Source organism: Moschus berezovskii, chromosome 7, assembly GCF_049115385.1.
Source record: "Moschus berezovskii isolate FMDL1 chromosome 7, NW_MosBer_1.0, whole genome shotgun sequence".
Taxonomy (NCBI): Eukaryota; Metazoa; Chordata; class Mammalia; order Artiodactyla; family Moschidae; genus Moschus; species Moschus berezovskii.
This window is the reverse complement of record NC_142466.1, coordinates 11,990,639-12,010,738: the sequence shown is the minus strand read 5'-3', so window position 1 is coordinate 12,010,738 and position 20,100 is coordinate 11,990,639. Positions and strand designations below refer to the sequence as shown.

At 39.6% G+C, this 20,100-nt stretch overlaps 1 long non-coding RNA gene across 1 annotated transcript; it reads right to left on the bottom strand.

Moving 5' to 3' along the window:
- Positions 1 to 2,493: 2,493 nt before the first annotated feature.
- On the bottom strand, positions 2,494 to 19,130 carry LOC129557480 (uncharacterized). Its single transcript, XR_008686212.2, has 5 exons — positions 18,929 to 19,130; positions 10,502 to 10,601; positions 9,215 to 9,336; positions 4,716 to 4,793; positions 2,494 to 4,626 (listed from the first exon to the last, which is right to left on the bottom strand). It is a non-coding gene; the product is annotated as an uncharacterized LOC129557480 (long non-coding RNA).
- Positions 19,131 to 20,100: the final 970 nt, after the last annotated feature.

Below are 20,100 nucleotides of genomic sequence, written 5' to 3'. Positions count from 1 at the left end.
AGAAACTCCATAATAGATGATAGCAAACTCAGTACATCCAGTAACCATGGAGATGAAGATATAAACACAGACGGCCCAATCAGGAATCAGAATAGTGGTGCCATGTGGGAAGTGAGCTGTGACAAGGAGAGCAACTCAAAATTTAAAAAAAACCACTAAGTTTAAAAAAGCATCAATAGCACCATTAAAATGCAACAGTATAATTAGCAACCTTGAACCAGAATCACTTTTTTTCAACACATTTTGAAGTTTTTTCCTCCACAGCCAACTGAGGCAAGGCTCAAATATCAAATCTATTTGTTTTTAATAAATAGAGAAATTGACATATCTGTGATAAAAGCATAGCAGTTCAGGAATAAAACTCTCAATCTCATCATTTCCATCCTGCAGAGTTTTCTAACTCTCCTGTGTGTATGTGTGTGTGTGTGCATGTGCGCGCACCAGAGCATGCTCAGTTGTATCCAACTCTTTTGCCACTCCATGGACTGTAGCCTGCCAGGCTTCTCTGTCCATGGGATTTTACAGGCAAGAAAACTGAAGTGGGTTGCTGTTTCCTCCTGCAGGGGATCTTCCTGACCCAAAGATCAAAACCTCATCTCCAGTTTTGCAGCAGATTCTTTCCTGATGAGCCATCGGGGAAGTCCTTTGTCTCTCGTAGTTAGTATTGTTAGAGATGATAGTGTCTCTAGTCTGTGTTTCACAAACTACCTTTCTGCAGAAAAGATTCTAGGGGAAAACATGAGTTCAGCCTCTTGGTTTCAAGAGAAAAAAATTATAAGGACACTTAGATGTATTTCATAACTCATGGGCAGCTGACGGCAGGGATCAAGACCTCAAAGTATCAGCACTGCCCCTTTCTTCTCATCTATTTGAATCTTCTCTCTCTTTCTCTCTGAAGATTTGCTTTTATGAATGTCAGACTTAATTTTCTCTGAGGGCATTAATTTTTTTTTTAAAGAAAGAACAAGTAGTAACTACTGGGATTCTCTTAAATTGATATTTAATTTATTAAAGTAAAAAATCCTAGGGAACTTCCCTGGCAGTCCAGTGGTTAAGACTCTGTGCTTCTAATGCAGATAGTGTGGGCTTGATCCCTGGTTGGGGAACTAAGATCCTACAGGGTTGTGGTGCTGCCAAAAATAAAAGTAAATATTCTAAAATTTAGTTTCCCTTAAGCTCTTGATCTTATTGTTTATAGATAGGTATTAAATAGATAGATAGACATAGATATACATCATACATTTGTATTTATACCTTTGGAAGTTAACAGTGACTTTCAAACTGGACTTTGATTGCTGTTTGGGTCACTCAAGTTACAGAACTCACTAAACAACAAGGTTTCTTACAAATTCAGTTCAGTTCAGTCACTCGGTCGTGTTTGACTCTTTGTGACCCCATGGACTGCAGCATGCCAGGCCTCCCTGTCCATCAGCAATTCCCAGAGTTTTCTCAAACTCATGTCCATTGAGTCAGTGATGCCATGCAACCATCTCATCCTCTGTTATTCCCTTCTTTCTGCCTTCAATCTTTCCCAGCATCAGGGTCTTTTCAAATGAGTCCATTATTTGCATCAGGTGGCCAAAGTACTGGAGCTTCAGCTTCAGCATTGGTCCTTCCAATGAATATTCAGGACTGATTTCCTTTAGGATGGACAGGTTGGATCTCCTTGCTGTCCAAGGAACTCTCAAGAGTCTTCTCCAATACCACAGTTCAAAAGCATCAATTCTTCAGTGCTCAGCTTTCTTTATAGTCCAACTCTCACATCCATACATGACTACTGGGAAAACCATAGCTTTGACTAGATGGACCTTTGTCAGCAAAGTAATGTCTCTGCTTTTCAATATGCTGTCATAGCTTTTCTTCCAAGGAGCAAATGTCTTTTAATTTCATGGCTGAAGTCACCATCTGCAGTGATTTTGGAGCCCTCAAAAGGAAGTCTCTCACAGTTTCCATTGCTTCCACATCTATTTGCCATGAAGTGATAAGACTGGATGCCACGATCTTAGTTTCCTGAATGTTGAGTTTTAAGCCAACTTTTTCACTCTCCTCTTTCAATTTCATCAAGAGACTCTTTAGTTCTTCTTTGCTTTCTGCCATTAGAGTGGTGTCATCTGCATATCTGAGGTTATTGATAGTTCTCCCAGCAATCTTGATTTCAGCTTGTGCTTCATCAGCCCAGCATTTCTCATGATGTACTCTGAATATAAGTTAAATAAGCAGGATTACAGTATACAGCCTTGATGTACTCCTTTCCCAATTTGCAACCAGTTGTGTTTATCATTTTAGACAGCATTCATAAGATTGGTATATTTGTTGCCTAATCCAACCTGACTTTGCAAGTGAAATTTCCTCCAGGTACTTTCTCAACTATTTAAACTACTTTAGTAAACCTAATACTACATCAAACTCATAAATATGACAAACCTGAAATTCCCTCAAGCATTTCAGAAGTCTTTAAACTTTTAGAAAAAAGCCTTTCCTAGTTAAAGGTTGCTGCTAAACCACAAAAGACACCAGGATTCTTGGCCTCCGGAGGAGAAGAATTCAATCTGGGGCCAGAGACGAGGCTTGATCGCTCAGAGTTTTTGTGTAATAAAGTTTTATTAAAGCATAAAGGAGATAGAGAAAACTTCTGACATAGACATCAGAAGCGGGCAGAAAGAGTACCCCCTTGCTAGTGTGAGTATATAATGGAGTTATATGCTTTTTAATTACTTATTACAGTGAATCAAAAGAATGTCTGGAGGTTGTAAAGACCTCAGTAGACCCATTCCAATAATTCATATTTTAAGGTAACATGATTAGCCAGAAGGTTTTTTCCAGAGGTTGTCCTCAAGCAGGATACATTATTGTTATATAATCCTAAGAAATGTAGAGGGAAACAAACATTTGTTCTTTCTTCCTCCTTGAGAATTCCAGACCCGTCTCTCCTTGAAGACCCCTGGACTTCTTATCAACCTGCCTAGGAATTGACTCTCTCATTCTCCCCTTTTCTTTTAGGAGAATTATGTTGCCAAGGGAAAGGGGCATTGTTTTCATTCCATAACTACTTCCGGCTTTTTCCCTAACTTGTTGAGGCAACATATTCCCCTAACCCTCATATTGAGGGTCTCTGATCCAGGGGCCCCAAGTAATAGTTGGAGGAGGCTGTGGCACTCCTAGGAGCTTGGACAACCATTTGTAACTTAAAAGCTTTCAGACGGTTAGAAACAAATCCAGGTACAGATGAAGGGAGCAAACAGCAGAAACAGAACAATCAGAATTATTGTAATTAAGATAGTTTTCCACCATGGGGAACTAACTAACGTCTCCCAAAGTGAGGCAATTGAGGCTTCAGGAGTATTCATAGCCTCAATCATCTTGTTAATGAGTTTAGTAAAAAGTAAAATTAGTGCTCATATCAGGTATATATGTACAGCAGTGGGTATGAATAATGGCACAAGTTCCTCCTTGTGCAACTGTCAGAATATCTAAGGCCAATCTGTTTTGTAAAACCACCTTTCTAATTTGTACTTGCTCAGCATTAAGAGCTGAAATAGCTTTTTGAGAATCTTGTAATGCCTGTTGAGTAAAATTAGTCAAAACATCCACTCATAGCATAGCATCTGTAGTTCCCAGAGAGGGAACAAACATTGCAGCCAAATAATCATACTAGCAAAATACAGACCTTTCCCACTGAGTTTTAAGGTGTGGTAAATTAGCAGGCTTTTCTGGAAGCTCTGAAAGTATGAAGCCATGAGTAAAGGCTAGACCTAGGGTGCATCTCCCTATCCAGCCAGGGGGAAGCCATGCCACATATCGTATAGGTCCCATTTGGAGCAAACCAGCGTGACTGAGATATCCAGTCCCAATCAGTGCCTGGCCAGGCAAAGGGAGGACCTGAACTGGGGTTGGAAAACATGGGAATGATTACATTGCATATTTCCTGAGGCAAAAATCCCAATTGTTTTCAATCATTATAATTAAGTTGTTGACTAACTTCTGGGGATGGTTCTATTTGTTCCCAGCATATAGGGGCAGTAGATATTATATGTCCTTTTTCAGGAGTTAGCCATATAACTTCATCCCATATTTGATAAATGTCAGGTAAAAAGCCACTAGATCTAGACCCATTTACCTTATGTGTAGCAAAATGGTCTTTGAACCAAGACAGTGTATAATCAAAATTAAGTCACATTATGTCCATTGTTAAAGTACAAAGTGTTGTACCAGTCCATCTTAGGGATGTTAGATGTCATCAGTTTAAGAGGAGGATTCACATATGATTGTTGTCAAAGGTATTTGCAGACTTGGAGAAAGTCTTTCCCTTGAAGTGGAGATGTCCGCCACGGGAAGCCTTCCACTGATGAAGAGGGGAGCACTCTGCAGACCCAGCAGTTAGACCGATTGTGGAATGCAGCATAGGAGTGAGCCCAGGACAGGGAGGCATTGTTTTGAGGGTCAAATGACAGACTCAGGACTTTTGGAGTTAGCAGAAGTAGGCTCACATAGATTATCAGTCCCATCTGAAAACTACAAAGTCAGAGCATAGAAAGTAAAGACATAAAATTTCTTAGTTCTGGTCAGGGTGCCATCTCTTAACTCAAGTGTGATGCAATCATGAATCAATTCCTGGCACTTTGACAGCTGTGGGAGAAGAAAGAATAACTTGGTTAAGGGCCTTTCCAGAGGGGCTCTAGAGATTGGCCCCCAGATCCCAATGTTTTTATCAGGACCTCGGTTCCTGGCTCAAATAGAGGCTTGCTTGACTCAGAGGCTGGGTCAGGAGTCACCTCCCGGAGTTCCATTAATGCCTGTTGAAAAGCGGAGAGCTGAGTTACATAATAGTTAATTCCAAGGCTTTAGGAAAACTTTTCCATCAAGCATTTTCAGGAACCGTCCATTTGTGGACTGTAACCATCCTTTATCAGTAATCTTTGCTTTTCTTTCCTCATCTTTCTAATTCTTCCTCAGTATATTGTGGTTTTTCCTGTTCTGCAGGACCTTTCCAGATCAAAGGCATCTGCAGTGAAGGGGTTTCCTAAAGTGCCGCTTTTCTGGCTTGACAGCTGATTACCTTCTGCTACTTTACTCCCATTCCTGCTGTGCCCTTTGCAATTCATAACAGCTACTTCTCTAGGACAATATATTGTAGTTAAAAGTCTCTCCGAAATGAGTAATAGGTTCTCTTGTTGCTGTTTTAAACTCTTTCTTTCCATATTGCAGCATGAACATGTAAAGTCAAATAAGCATACTTAGAATCAGTGTAAATATTTACTAGCTGCCCTTTGCTTAATTCAAGACCTCCGGTCAGAGCCACAAGCTCCGCTAACTAACCACTGGTTCCCTGGGGGAGAGATTTTGCTTCTACAACCCATTCAGTCATCACCAAGGCATAACCTGCTTTATGCTTCCAATCCCGAACAAAAGAACTGCCTTCTATAAATATTTCCATGTCAGGATTGTCCAATGGAGGGGTATCCATTAGATCTTCCCGAGCTGCATAGTTCAAAGTCAGAAATTAAGAACAATCGTGATTGGATGTTTCATTTTCCTTCTCAGGAAGAAAAGTGACAGGATTTAAGTTTCCACAAACTTTAAGCTTAGTTGTTGGTCCTTCTAACAATGGATGCAATCTTAAAAACTACAGAATGATTTCTGTTCGTTTCCATGGCAAACCATTCAATATTACAGTAATCCAAGTCTATGCCCCAACCAGTAATGCTGAAGAAGCCGAAGTTGAACGATTCTATGAAGACCTACAAGACCTTTTAGAACTAACACCCAAAAAAGATGTCCTTTTCATTATAGGGGACTGGAATGCAAAAGTAGGAAGTCAAGAAACACCTGGAGTAACAGGCAAATTTGGCCTTGGAGCACGAAATGAAGCAGGGCAAAAGCTAATAGAGTTTTGCCAAGAGAACGCACTGGTCATAGCAAACACACTCTTCCAACAACACAAGAGAAGACTCTACACATGGACATCACCAGATGGTCAACATCGAAATCAGACTGATTATATTGTTTGCAGCCAAAGATGGAGAAGCTCTATACAGTTAGCAAAAACAAGACCAGGAGCTGACTGTGGCTCAGATCATGAACTCCTTATTGCCAAATTCAGACTTAAATTGAAGAAAGTAGAGAAAACCACTAGACCATTCAGATATGACCTAAATCAAATCCCTTATGATTATACAGTGGAAGTAAGCAATAGATTTAAGGGTCTAGATCTGATAGATAGAGTGCCTGATGAACTCTGGACGGAGGTTCGTGACATTGTACCGGAGACAGGGACCAAGACCATCCCCATGGAAAATAAATGCAAAAAAGCAAAATGGCTGTTTGAGGAGGCCTTACAAATAGCTGTGAAAAGAAGAGAAGTGAAAAGGAAAGATAGAAGCATCTGAATGCAGAGTTCCAAAGAATAGCAAGGAGAGATAAGAAAGCCTTCCTCAGCAATCAATGCAAAGAAATATAGGAAAACAACAGAATAGGAAAAACAAGAGATCTTTTCAAGAAAATTAGAGATACCAAGGGAACATTTCATGCAAAGATGGGCTCGATAAAGGACAGAAATGATATGGACCTAACAGAAGCAGAAGATATTAAGAAGAGGTGGCAAGAATACACAGAAGAACTGTACAAAAAAGATCTTCACGACAAAGATAATCACGATGGCGTAATCACTCACCTGGAGCCAGACATCTTGAAATGTGAGGTCAAGTGGGCCTTAGAGAGCATCACTACGAACAAAGATAGTGGAGGTGATGGAATTCCAGTTGAGCTATTTCAAATCATGAAAGATGATGCTGTGAAACTGCTGCACTCAATATGCCAACATATTTGGAAAACTCAGCAGTGGCCACAGGACTGGAAAAGGTCAGTCTTCATTCCAATCCCAAAGAAAGGCAATGCCAAAGAATGCTCAAACTACCGCACAATTGCACTCATCTCACACGCTAGTATAGTCATGCTCAAAATTCTCCAAGCCAGGCTTCAGCAATATGTGAACCGTGAACTTCCAGATGTTCAAGCAGGTTTTAGAAAAGGCAGAGGAACCAGAGGTCAAATTGCCAACATCCACTGGATCATGGAGAAAGCAAGAGAGTTCCAGAAAAGCATCTATTTCTGCTTCATTGACTATGCCAAAGCCTTTGACTGTGTGGATCACAATAAGCTGTGGAACATTCTGAAAGAGATGGAATACCAGACCACCTGACCTGCCTCTTGAGAAACCTGTATGCAGGTCAGGAAGCAACAGTTAGAACTGGTCATGGAACAACAGACTGGTTCCAAATAGGAAAAGGAGTACGTCAAGGTTGTATATTGTCACCCTGCTTATTTAACTTATATTCAGAGTACATCATGAGGAACGTTGGGCTGGAAGAAGCACAAGCTGGAATCAAGATTGCTGGGAGAAATATCAATAACCTCAGATATGCAGATGACACCACCCTTATGGCAGAAAGTGAAGAGGAACTCAAAAGCCTCTTGATGAAAGTGAAAGAGGAGAGTGAAAAGGTTGGCTTGAAGCTCAACATTCAGAAAACGAAGATCATGGCATCTGGTCCCATCAATTCATGGGAAATAGATGGGGAAACAGTGGAAACAGCGTCAGACTTTATTTTTTGGGGCTCCAAAATCACTGCGGATGCTGATTGCAGCCATGAAATTAAAAGACGCTTACTCCTTGGAAGGAAAGTTATGACCAGCCTGGATAGCATATTAAAAAGCAGAGACATTACTTTGCCAACAAAGGTCCGTCTAGTCAAGGCTATGGTTTTTCCCATGGTCATGTATGGATGTGAGAGTTGGACTGTGAAGAAGGCTGATCGCCGAAGAATTGATGCTTTTGAACTGTGGTGCTGGAGAAGACTCTTGAGAGTCCCTTGGACTGCAAGGAAATCCAACCAGTCCATTCTAAAGGAGATCAATCCTGGGTGTTCATTGGAAGGACTGATGCTAAAGCTGAAACTGCAATACTTTTGCCACCTCATACGATGAGTTGACTCACTGGAAAAGAGCCTGGTGCTAGGAGGGATTGGGGGTGGGAGGAGATGGGGACAACAGAGAATGAAATGGCTGGATGGCATCACCGACTCGATGGACATGGGTTTGAGTGAACACCGGGAGTTGGTGATGGACAGTGAGGCCTGGCGTGCTGTGATTCATGGGGTCACAAAGAGTCGGACACGACTGAGCGACTGAACTGAACTGAAATGAAAGTCTTAGCACGCGTTTGCCTGAGTCCTTCAAGAATACATCTGACAAAATGACTCTGATCCCATCTTCCTTTAGCCGTGTTATAGTCCCAGACTGGTTCTATAGTCGGGACTGCCTGATTCCCAGTGGTGAGGACAGCTATCTTGTCCTCCCTCTTCCCTACTGATTCATTACCAAGCCATTTATCTCCTTAAGCAACAGCTTTCCCCAAAACTCAAGATTTTGAGTCAGGAGTCAGCGTTTGTCCCAAGATATACATTACATCCTTCCAAGTACAGTCACAAAGAGAGTAATACCTTTAAAAGCTCTAATATATTTTTCTAGGTCCTCTAAATAATCTCCCAGATCCTCCTTGATTCTTTCTGTTTCTTGGTAAAAAAAAAAAAGTGGGGATGGGCTTATTAACTCTTATAGTCTGATTATTTCTCCCGGTGGGTGCTTCATGAAGAGGCAACAGCGTGTGTGGCTGTTCCTCAGCCTCTCTGGCTGCTCTGCGCATACGATCCCAGGGATAGATTGGAAAAACCTGATTTTATCTCTTTGTGTCCTGTCCTCCATCTCATCCTGTATTTCACCCTTAGTTTTTACTGTCTGAGCTTCTCTTATTTCTATTGTCTGAGTTTCTATTGAAACCAGAGTAGTCTGAGGTCGTACTGAGACAGGAGTTGTTTGGACCTCTACTTGGGCCATTTGAATCTCAGTTTGGGATTTTACTAAGACCAAGGCAACCCTTCCTGGATGGTGGTGGGTGGGTTCCCTGACGTTTAGTTTGCTCAGTTTGGAGCCCTGGGTATGGGGGCAAAGTAGGAGGACAGGAGGGAGCTGAAGTTTTCACACCCAAATCTATACCATTAGGACATAAGTCTGGCATATCTTGCACAGAGAAAAAGGCAACACATATGCTATTTCTACCCATTTCCCTTGTTTTCTACAGAACTGGTCTAATTGTAAAACAGTATTATAATTAAGAGACCCTCCAACCGGCCACCATTCGCCATCCTCCAATGGATACCATGGCCATGCAGGATCACATAGGAAGATCAGGCAAGTCTTCTTTAAGCTCTGGGGGTCAAATCTATCTTAGTTTTTCAGGATACAGTTCAAAGGAATGAGGCTGGAATTGTTAGCTCGCATCTGTAAGAGAGAAAAAAAAGTGACAAGTGCCATCTTTCTACCAGAGGTGACCCTCCCTGCTCTAGATGGGGGTGTAGACAGACTTTACACCAAAGATTTCCTTCCCTGGTCAGACTTAGTCTGTCCCTTACTGACACAGGCACCATACTCGTCCCTCATGGTTCTACCACCAAGACGGGGTGGAGATGCACCAGGGGTAGACCTGATGGCATCCCAGACTGAGGTCCAGTTCCTCACCATTAAAACCTTGCTTGTCTCTGATGCCACCCAGCATGCAATCATAGTAACCTTCCAGAATGCCTCCCAAACTAAGACCGCTGGGGGAAACATTCATCACCTGAGTGCCTGTGTGTGATCCTGAACATATTCCTGACCACAATAAGACCGGTATGAAAATAAAACTGAGATGTTCCTTCCAAGCGTCACCACGCCAGTATAAGTGATAGCAAAAGAGATGGTAAAGGGCTGGCCAGTGAGGAAAAAGTGATTTTTGTCCTCGAGTTATTAGGGTCAGTTGTTCCAGTTATTCCCACAGATTCCACAGAAAGAATATCTAAGGAGTTTGGACAAAAGCCACTGGAAAGCCTCCTCTGGTCCACTAAGAGCTAGCATTACCAAAGGGAGAAACCCATTGCACTTGCAATCTGAGTAACCTTTAACCTCAGAGATGCTCTTGGAGCTAGAGCTCCATCTAGCTTCCAAACTTTTGACTTCTAGCGAGGCTAGGAGCTTCCTGACCACCAATCCAAGTTTGAGACCTAAGTAATAGTATACAGTAACAGCATAGATCACAAGTCCCTTGTGATCACAAGTCTATGATCTGACAGATAGGTTAGTAGTTCTAATTCCCAAGAAGTTATGAAATGGTCAAAGAGACCAGAAAGTTTGCCCGAGAAAAGAGAGTTCAACCCACACAATTTGCCCATTTCTGGTCAGTCCCTGAAGGAGACATTGGGTGCCTCTTGGCCTTGGCAGGTCGGTATAAACCCCCGACAAGTTTCTGCCATAAGCTGTATGAGGTCACCACAGAACTGCAGAGCAGGCTTCCTCGTTTGCTTCGTGCAGGGTGTGTCATTCATTAACACAAGCACACCGTAGAGTTAGTAAAGTAAAGCAGAAAACATTCGCTAGGAGAACAAAGAATTAGAGCTTTGAGCATCCTTACCTTGTCCTGAAGAATCCCGGATGAGCCCCCAAGATGAAAGTTTGTTGCTGAACCATGAAAGACGCCGGGATTCTTGGCCCCCAGAGGAGAAGAGTTCAATCTGGGGCCAAAGACGAGGCTTGATCACTCAGAGCTTTTGTGTAATAAAGTTTTATCAAAGTATAAAGGAGATAGAGAAAGCTTCTGACATAGACAACGGAAGGAGGCAGAAAGAGTACCCCCTCACTAGTGTGAGCAATGGAGTTTTATACTTTTTAGTTACTTATTACAGTGAATCAAAAGAATGTCTGGAGGTTGTAAAGACCTCAGTAGACCCATTCCCATAATTCACATTTTAAGATAATAGGATTAGCCATAAGGTTTTTTCCAGAGACTGTCCTCAAGCAGGATACGTTGTTGTTATATAATCCTAAGGAATGTAGAGGGGAAAAAAACATTTGTCCTTTCTTCCTCCTTGAGAATTCCAGACCCATCTCTCCTTGGGGACCCCTGGACGTCTTATCAACCTGCCTAGGAATTGACTCTCTATTTGGCCACATACACCACAAGTTCAAATCAATTCTTTAATTGTAATTTTAAAGTTGACACAAGGGGGATGGAAAGTGTGGGATAAAATGACAGAGTAGTATTGACATATGTTCACTACCATGTGTAAAATAGATAACTAGTGGGAAACTTGACTGTATAGATCACAACAAACTGGAAAACTCTTAAAGAGATGGGAATACCAGATCACCTTACATGCCTCCTAAGAAACCTATATGTAAGTCAAGAAGCGACAGTTAGAACCAGACATGGAACAACAGACTGGTTCCAAATTGGGACAGGAGTACATCAAGGCTGTATATCACCATCCTGTTTATTTAACTTATATGCAGAGTACACCATGGGAAATGCTGGGCTGGAAGAAGCACAGGCTAGAATCAAGACTGCAAGGAGAAATATCAGTAACTTCAGATATGCAGATGACACCACCCTCCTGGGGACTTGGGTTTTATCCCTGGGTCAAGAAGATCCGCTGGAGAAGTGAATGGCTACTCACTCCAGTATTCTTGCTTGGAGAATTAAATGAACAGAGGAGCCTTGTGGGTTACAGTCCATGGGGTCTCAAAGAGTCAGACATGACTGAGGGACAAACACTAGAATTTTTTCCCCTTTGGCAAATTGCACTCAGATTCTCATTGAAAAAGCCCCTCCCGCAATGTGCCAACCACCATGAGCTCCAGATGGAGTGACTCCATTCCAGTTCCGTTCCGTTCGGTCGCTCAGTCGTGTCCGACTCTATGCGACCCCGTGGACTGTAGCCTACCAGGCTTCTCCGTCCATGGGATTCTCCAGGCAAGAATACTGGAGTGGGTTTCCGTTTCCTTCTCCAGGGGATCTTCCCGACCCAGGGATCGAACCCGGGTCTCCTGCATTGGAGGCAGACGCTTTAACCTCTGAGCCACCAGGGAAGCCCCCCAGCTCCAAGCTATATTATTTTTCTCACTTAAAACAAAGATTGGTTCAACAGAAACTTTCATCCAAACCTCAGTCAATCAGCATTTGGCTTCTTCCTGGCCACAGTGATTGTCTCAATCAGAATAAATCACAAGACTTTTATTAAACGGCTATAGAAAGTGACACACTCTCTCTCCTTGGCTATGAGACAAGTAGACGTCAGCCGGGTTGCCGTCAGCAGCCATGTTGAGAACGTGGTGAGAACCACGAGAGCGAGAATGAGGTGAAGCCAGAATGCAGAAGAGGGCACAGCCAAAGGGGTCACAAAAGCTGGGAGACTGCCTCAATCAAAACACGCCCAGACTTTTCAGACATGGGAGCCAGAATATCTGGTTTATAATTTATGCTAGTTTGTGTTGGAGGTCTGTTATTTACAACCAAAAACATCCCAACTAATACATAAATCATCTGGGAAGGTGAATTTATCTAGGGAGTGAATCCTAGACTGTAGCAAAGGTTAAATGAATCACTACTGTTTATTTTCACTCACTACAGGATTTCATGGATTCAAGAGTATTTGATGGAAAAAAAAAAAAAAGAAGTATTAAGTTTATCAGGACCAAGCATTCCTTTGAGAGTATATATATATGTTCATCGATTCAAGTGCTTTTTGATAAATATGTGATGCCAACTTTGAAAGTCTTGTTTGAAAAACATGCCCAGAAAGGTGAATGAGCCATTGTGAAATTACTTAATCTAAAATGTTTTCTCTACTAACCAGTTACTCTGTTATATAAAATGCCCAACATTAGTCATGCTTACAAGATAAAGGTTTGGAAGATCTTATTATTCAAAATTATAATCTTAGATGGGCAAAGAAGGAGCAATTATTTATTACTTAACAACTCAGCAGGCACTAGTTTATCAGATTAGCTCCAGCAGAGAAATAACCCTCAGGATATAGAATACAAACATTATTAGGTGGAGGAATGGGGTGGAAGAGAGTTCTGGATCATTCTTGACTAAAGAGGAAGGCAAATCTCAGTGGAGACCAGATCATAAGGTAGGGAAGAGAAAAGAGTAGTAAAGAGACAGAAGATTATTCAAAAACCTAAGCTCACTTTCTGTTCTTTTCTCAAGAGCCAGTCTATGTAGAGAACATTTATAAATTATATCTTAATATTTGGACTATGCATGAATATATCTGAATATGAACCTTGAAACCAACAATTGGCAAAGTCCTAAGAACTTGTCCTCGAACTAGAAGAGGGTTCAAGCTAGAAATCTATTGCAAGCAGACTGAATAGATGCCACATTCTAAACCTTAGGATTTACCTTCCTCCTCCCTCTCTCCACCCCCTCACTTCATGGGATCCTGCCAGTCAGTGATTTTCTTGGCAGTGTGTCCTTACAAGATATTTACATGATTTCTCTGCTTCACTTTCCATCCAAACTGGAAAGGAACCAGTTTTATGACAAACTTCTACTTGTCTCACTGGAAAAAAGGCAATGATTAACTATTAGAATTGCATCCAGACGTAGCTAAAAGCTGGTTCAACTCTCATTCAATAAACTTTGCTTTTTCAAAAGAAATGGAGCCCTTCTTTTTCTTTCCATTCTGTTATCTGTTCACTCTATAACTGCCTTTTCCCTAACATATCAAATAAAAGGTCATTTGAGTTAAGGGAGGCGTCCTAATATTTATGGAGTGGCTTGAAGGAGTAATGTCTATATCATCAGTTTGGGAAGAATATCTTTTTTTATCCTACAGAAAAAATAAGACCTTAAAAATATGTTTTAATTTATTTTTAACCAAAAGAAAAAGAGAAAGACAGAGACACTCACACACACACACACACACACACACACACACACACAGGTATTATATCAAGGTATAAAACTACAACCTCACCACCTGGTATTAAATTAATATTTTATAAAGGAAAAATTTGATAATATTAACAAAATTCTCTGGTGTGTAAAATTTCAAATTAAGAGAAACTAATGCCATGTACGAAGTGAAAACTTCTGTCCTGTATATTTGGTTTATGGTTTGCTTTCAGGTAAAAAGGAGCACCATTCAAGCCTCATTTGAACCATGGTACCAATTAACCAGTAAATTAATGTCATATCCTGTTATTTTTGAGATTCTGACCTTTTATTTTGCTTAATCAGGAAATATTTAAAATTACAGTGCTTAGGTTCAGCTTCTGGGTTTCACAGTAGCTCTTTTGCCAGCAGCCTGTCTTCCTCCATAGGGTTTCTGGTAGAAGCTGTCTATGCCTGGTCGAATATCAAAGTTTATCAAAACATATGATCTACAAAGTCTTAACTTTTCCTCATTACTCCTCAACCCACCCACCCAATTCCACCCTAGAAATTAGTAATGCAATCCAGAAGGGAACTTTGGAGTTGCTAAACCAAATAGAGTCTAGCAGAGAATCTTAGACTCAGTAGAAAGATCTATTTTAATGGGTTTGTTGTTGTTCAGTCCTAAGTCATGTCTGACTCTTTGCTACCACATGGATGGCAGCACACCAGGCTCCTCTGTCCTTCACTATTTCCCAGAGTTTGTTCAAACTCAGGTACATTGAGTTGGTGGTGCCATCCAAACGTCTCATCCTCTGTTGCCTTCTTCTCCTGCCTTCAATCTTTCCCAGCATAAGGGTCTTTTCCAGTGAATCAGCTCTTTGCCTCAAGTGGCCAAAGTAAATGGGTTTATAAATCTCTAAAAAAAGTTTCTAACTGTGATGCTGAAAAATGAAAATTAGCTAAGTCCATTAGCACACCATTCTCACGATGGTCATCATGATCAGCTGATAATATAATTTATTCTTATAGCCAAAGAGTCTGAATCCAACTTCTAAAAAATACATGAAATACTTATCAGAAGGAACTTGAAATAATGGCAAAAGGCAAACTTGGGAACTTGGTTTTTATTTTCCTCTGAAAATGTCTACCTTAAAAATAGAGGTTTTGATTGTGTAAATCATAGCCTTAGATGTGACATTTGCTAAAATCTTAGAGAGGTAAATTCTTCAGTATGACATCTAACCTTCAGTATACTGGCATATTTCCTAGAGGGAAAAAACAAAGACAAAATGAAACCAGAAATCATGAGATTCTATATAGAAAAAATACTGAATATATCTATACTTTTAAAAATAATTTATTATTCTTACCTTTCTAGCTACCCAAACATCAGAAGACAACTTCTAAGTCTTAAAAAGAATCTATAAATAATAAATGTAGTTCAGTGGCAAACTTTAGATTTTGAATATCTAAATGCTCCTATATTTTCCTACTGTGTTATTCTTGGATAATCCAGGGCCCCACCTTCTTCTACTTCTCCTCTGGCCTTCTCACACATTTGCAAGGAAATGGACCAAAACATTCATTAAATACTGGGAAAAATTAAGCTCCAGAGGAAATATTTTAGGACTATAGCAATGGGCTTTATTTTCTTATTCTGAGTACAATAATGATAATATCTTGTGTGTAAAAGTCTTTCTTTGAAAGCATTTGTGCATGTTGTTTTTGTTTGTGCTGTTAATAGGTTACCCAGTGTTCCCATGGCATACTTTAAGCCACTTGACTCACTGGTAGAGGGTTAGAAATTAGAAGTTTAGTCTCAACCTCCCCCATGTATGTCTAAAGTTCCACTCTTTTATATGTTGTTACATATTGGCTAATTCATAAGGTACCCACCTCAGGGACAGACTCCCAAAGGCTTCTGAGTAACAGCGAAGGTCACACCAGTTAAGGTTACTTTTCGTTCCCCTGGGTATGAGCTCTGTTCCTTTGTGACAGAACTAATTTTGATTTTTAAAATCAACTCCTTGCTTTTCCCTGCATAATCATTATATAAAGAAAGAACTGTCTGAGCTGTTACCTTTGGGTCTAACTTCAGGTCTGCCACATGCCAAATAAATCTTAGCACATTTCTTCCTGCACAGATCAGAAAGAGGACCTTAACATCATCCAGGCCAGGAAGCGAGGACTGATTAGCCATAAATGGAAGAATCTCCATTTACTAACTCCATTTACTAAGACTCTTCATTTACTAAGTAACTACCTTCTTTTACTTTAATTTTTTTTAAATAGAAAATTGGGTTAACAAAATTAATGGTAATTATATCACCAGATTCCTGTGAGTTTTAAAGAGAAATTATATATTTAATATATCATATATGAAAATAAAAGTGTTAGTCACCTAAGTCTTGTCTGACTATTTGCAACCCCGTGAAATGTAGCTCATGAGGCTCCTCTGGCCATGGAATTCTCATACAAAGATATTGGAGTGGGTAGCCATTCCCTTCTCCAGGGGATCTTCTTGACACAGGGATTGAGCCCAGGTCTCACATATTGCAGGCAGATTCTTTACCATCTGAGCTACTAAAGGAAGCCCAATATATTACCTATAATTATCTATGTATATGTTAAGCAAGTGCTCAAGTAATTTTATCTTACTGTTTGAATTGTGTCATTATTTTTATCTTTACTCTATTAGTAAATATCCCAGCAGGTCCAATATTGAGCTCAGAAACACCAGCTGACCAGAAGGTTAAGGTCTGTCAAGGCCTCAGTGCAGCCTGCACAGTTTTACTTCCACCCGCACCCCACCCCTCCCAAAAAATGATGAGGAAAATTCAACAGAATTACTTTGGTCATCCAAGCACAATTACTCAAAGTTGAAATTATTTGAATAGCCTGGTTGTTCCTGGATCTAAATATATATAAATTGTTTTAAAACTCATTCATGAATTTTTCAATTGAAATCACAGAATATTCAGCACTTTTCAAAATATTGATGTTTATAGATTGGGTGAATAATACATGGATATATATATAACATGTGTATATGTACTACATATGTATATGTATGTGTGTGTAATATATTCAATAAAAATGTGCAAGAAATCTCCGTGTATTAAATTGTCAAACATTAAGAATATTCAGTAATAAGATAATGAGTATGCTTAAATTACTGCATGCAGATGATTACAAAAGAAAAGAAGCATTTTTCCAAAGATTAAATGGATTTCCTTTCAGTATTTGTTTTAAATATGGTCTCACATATATACTGTGTTATCCTGAACTTTTTAGTTCTCCATCTAAAATCCAGGTATTTAATATTTTCCATTCTATTTTTTTCTCTGAAAACACTAGCTTGTTGTTTTTAAATTGTTGATAGAGACAAGATGGAATTGCAAGATCTTTAAGGACTTTTTCAATCTTCCTTATTTAAAATGGATTTTGTAAAACAAAAGAGCAAGTCTGTGAAATTCTTATACATACTTTTGCTTAAAGATAAAGTCAAGAGGCTTTAAAAATACCAAACTTCATACTTAACAGGAAAATCTTAATTTTTAGGGATTATGGAATTTTATGTTTATAAATTAAATTTACTCTAAGTAGTATATGTCTGGATTGATGAATATCTGCCTTAGGTAAGCCATCATAGTCTTAACCTGCTTATTCATACTATTTCTCTTTTCTTTTTTAGTTTCAACTTTAAAGAGTTTTATTGAAATGTATAGCAAAGACTCTAGGACATAAGCTGTGTGCAAATATATTGGATTGGAAATGATCTCAGAGGCCACAGCTACATGTAATTCAGACTGTGCTAAATCATATAAACATTTCAGCCTTTGTTTTTTTTAAAAAAGTCATTTTTATTATATGCTTTTTTTTTTTCTGGGCAGAGTGCCTTCAACCTGCCCTGTTTTCTTCTCTTTTATCAGTCTTCTTTATTTACATAACAGTTTCCTTCAACTTTTAACTTACAAATTGACATGAAGCTGTTTCTTTCTGGATCAGAAAAAGAAAATAAGTCATGTATTAATCTTTTTTTAATTAAACCATCTGGACATCTGGAAGCAGAATCTACACCTGTCACCCTCTCATGATATAAAGCAAATATGTATTATTCCATGGAGGAAACTAAAACAGAGGTGTTCTTTCCTCATCTCCCCACCTCATGGAAATAAGTTTAATTTATGGGAATTTCTGTGACAGGCAGTCTGTACCAGAGAAGAAGGGCACGGCAATTACCTTGGAAAACAAAACAGAGTTTCATCAAACACCTCCTAGTTCCTGGAGAGTTTGCTCAAACTCCATTTAATTTTTGACAGAGGGTTTAGCTATATAGAAAGGGAAGGATAAACTTCCAAGCCAAACATTCTTAATAGATGCCAACTTCAGGAGAAACAATGGCATGTTGTTTCCTCGGCCATTTGGTCAAGTTTGTACTGTAAGACTTTATATATAAGGAATGTTAACAACACTCAGTGGCTGTGAGATGTGCCAGCTGGTGTGCTAAATGCACTCACACTTAGCTAAGGTGTTCCATTTCCTAATCTATGTGTCTCAAAGTAACAGGGTCACACCCTGGTATAGTGCTCTGAACAATTAAAAACAATAGACAGACACTGGAGGTAACAGGATTCAACCTATTACAGCATATTCAGTCAGCTGAAAAATTACACAACTGAAAAAAATGCATCTTGGGTCATCTGAGACCTAAAGGGACATAATGTACCTGAATTGTTTAGCCACTAAATCCACAGCTCATCTATAGAGGTATTATAGAAGCAGTCATAGAAGCTGAAATAGAGTGCTATTTCAGCCTTTGTTAACAAAGAATTATTGCTAGCCTGTGCTAACATAGAATTATTCTCTATGAAATAATCACATCCAATCTTAAAACAGCAATTTTAAAATATAAAACTAATGCCTCCAACTCATGAACAGTGTTTTCATAAACAATCAAAGTAGTTTTACTTTGTACAAAGCAATAGGTGTATAAGGCACTGATGTCCACGACTCTAGCGTACATGAACAGTGATCTGCTGCCTAGTGTTCTTCTAAAAATGTCATTCAACTCTATTATATGGACAATTCTATGATTCTCAGAGTTGAGCCAGAATCATTACTCTAGTCTACCTACTGTCACTCATAGAGAATAATAGTGTACACAAAACTCACCTTGAAGATGCTTCTCTTGACCTCTTGGACAGATAGACTATATTTTCCCATTTTTAACCTTGATCAAGAGACTGGTTTCTGCTCCGGTCTTCTCTCACCACCATTTCTATCATCAAAGAAGTCTTTGGGATTCTCTGGGCCCATTCTCCAGATTTATACGTTTTATGTCACCTTCCACTTGTGAAAAAACTTGTGGCTGCAGTTCTGCTGTTAGAAAAAAAGACAGGTTTAGAGGAGCCTCAACACATGCTAAAATCTTGCCAATATTTTAAAAATCCCCTCATTGTTGTAGCTTCCCTTGATAGCTGGACTCATGCCTGAGTGGCAGGTTAAGTCTTGTAGATCTCTGAGATTTTAGGCTCCCTCAGGCTAGATTTCTAGAACTTGGAAACAATTTTGAGAAAGCAATTTCAAACCTTTACTCTAAGCAAGAACTGACAGAATTTCCCATTATAACAATTCCAACATGCATCTTTAAAGAACCAAAGCCAATGGATTTTCATCAGACTCAAAGAAAATATTGGCATTTTTCAAAATCCATCAGGGTTCCTTTACAACCCAACTCTTTTCATAGGCAAAGTTATCTGGCTTAGACTCAGAACTTCCATAGACAGATATTTAAACCACGGGTAGATGTGTTTTCACTTAAACGATGACTTCCCACATATGCTATAGAAGAAGATTTACCATTATCATTGGATGTCTGCATCTGAAAATTAGCTTTAGTTTAAGCCACATCTTTCTGTGAAGTTTAACAAAAGAAGGCAGCCAGGTTTGGAAGGTTATGAATTCTGCGATGGAACTTGATTCATGGCTTCTAATAAAGATATTTTAATGCTCCTGCCAAATTCAGCAACAAGCTTGCCAGAACGTAGAATCTCAAGTAAACGTACCCTTTAATCTTGTGTGAGAAGAGAAAATAAGCCCAAGAGCAACAAGGGCTGGATATAAGGGTTCGTTTTTATTATCGTTTCCAACAAGAGTCAGCTGATCCCTCCGACCCCCAAAAAGAAAAAAAAAAAAAAAACACATCAGTGATATCTGGTATTGTTCACAGTCATTAGCAAGAAGAGGGTATCTCTATGGAGTATCTCTCCGTAGAGTTGAGTATCTCTCCGGAGGAATGCCCCTTGTCTGTGACCTTCTTGATATATGCGTTATCCCCATTAAAC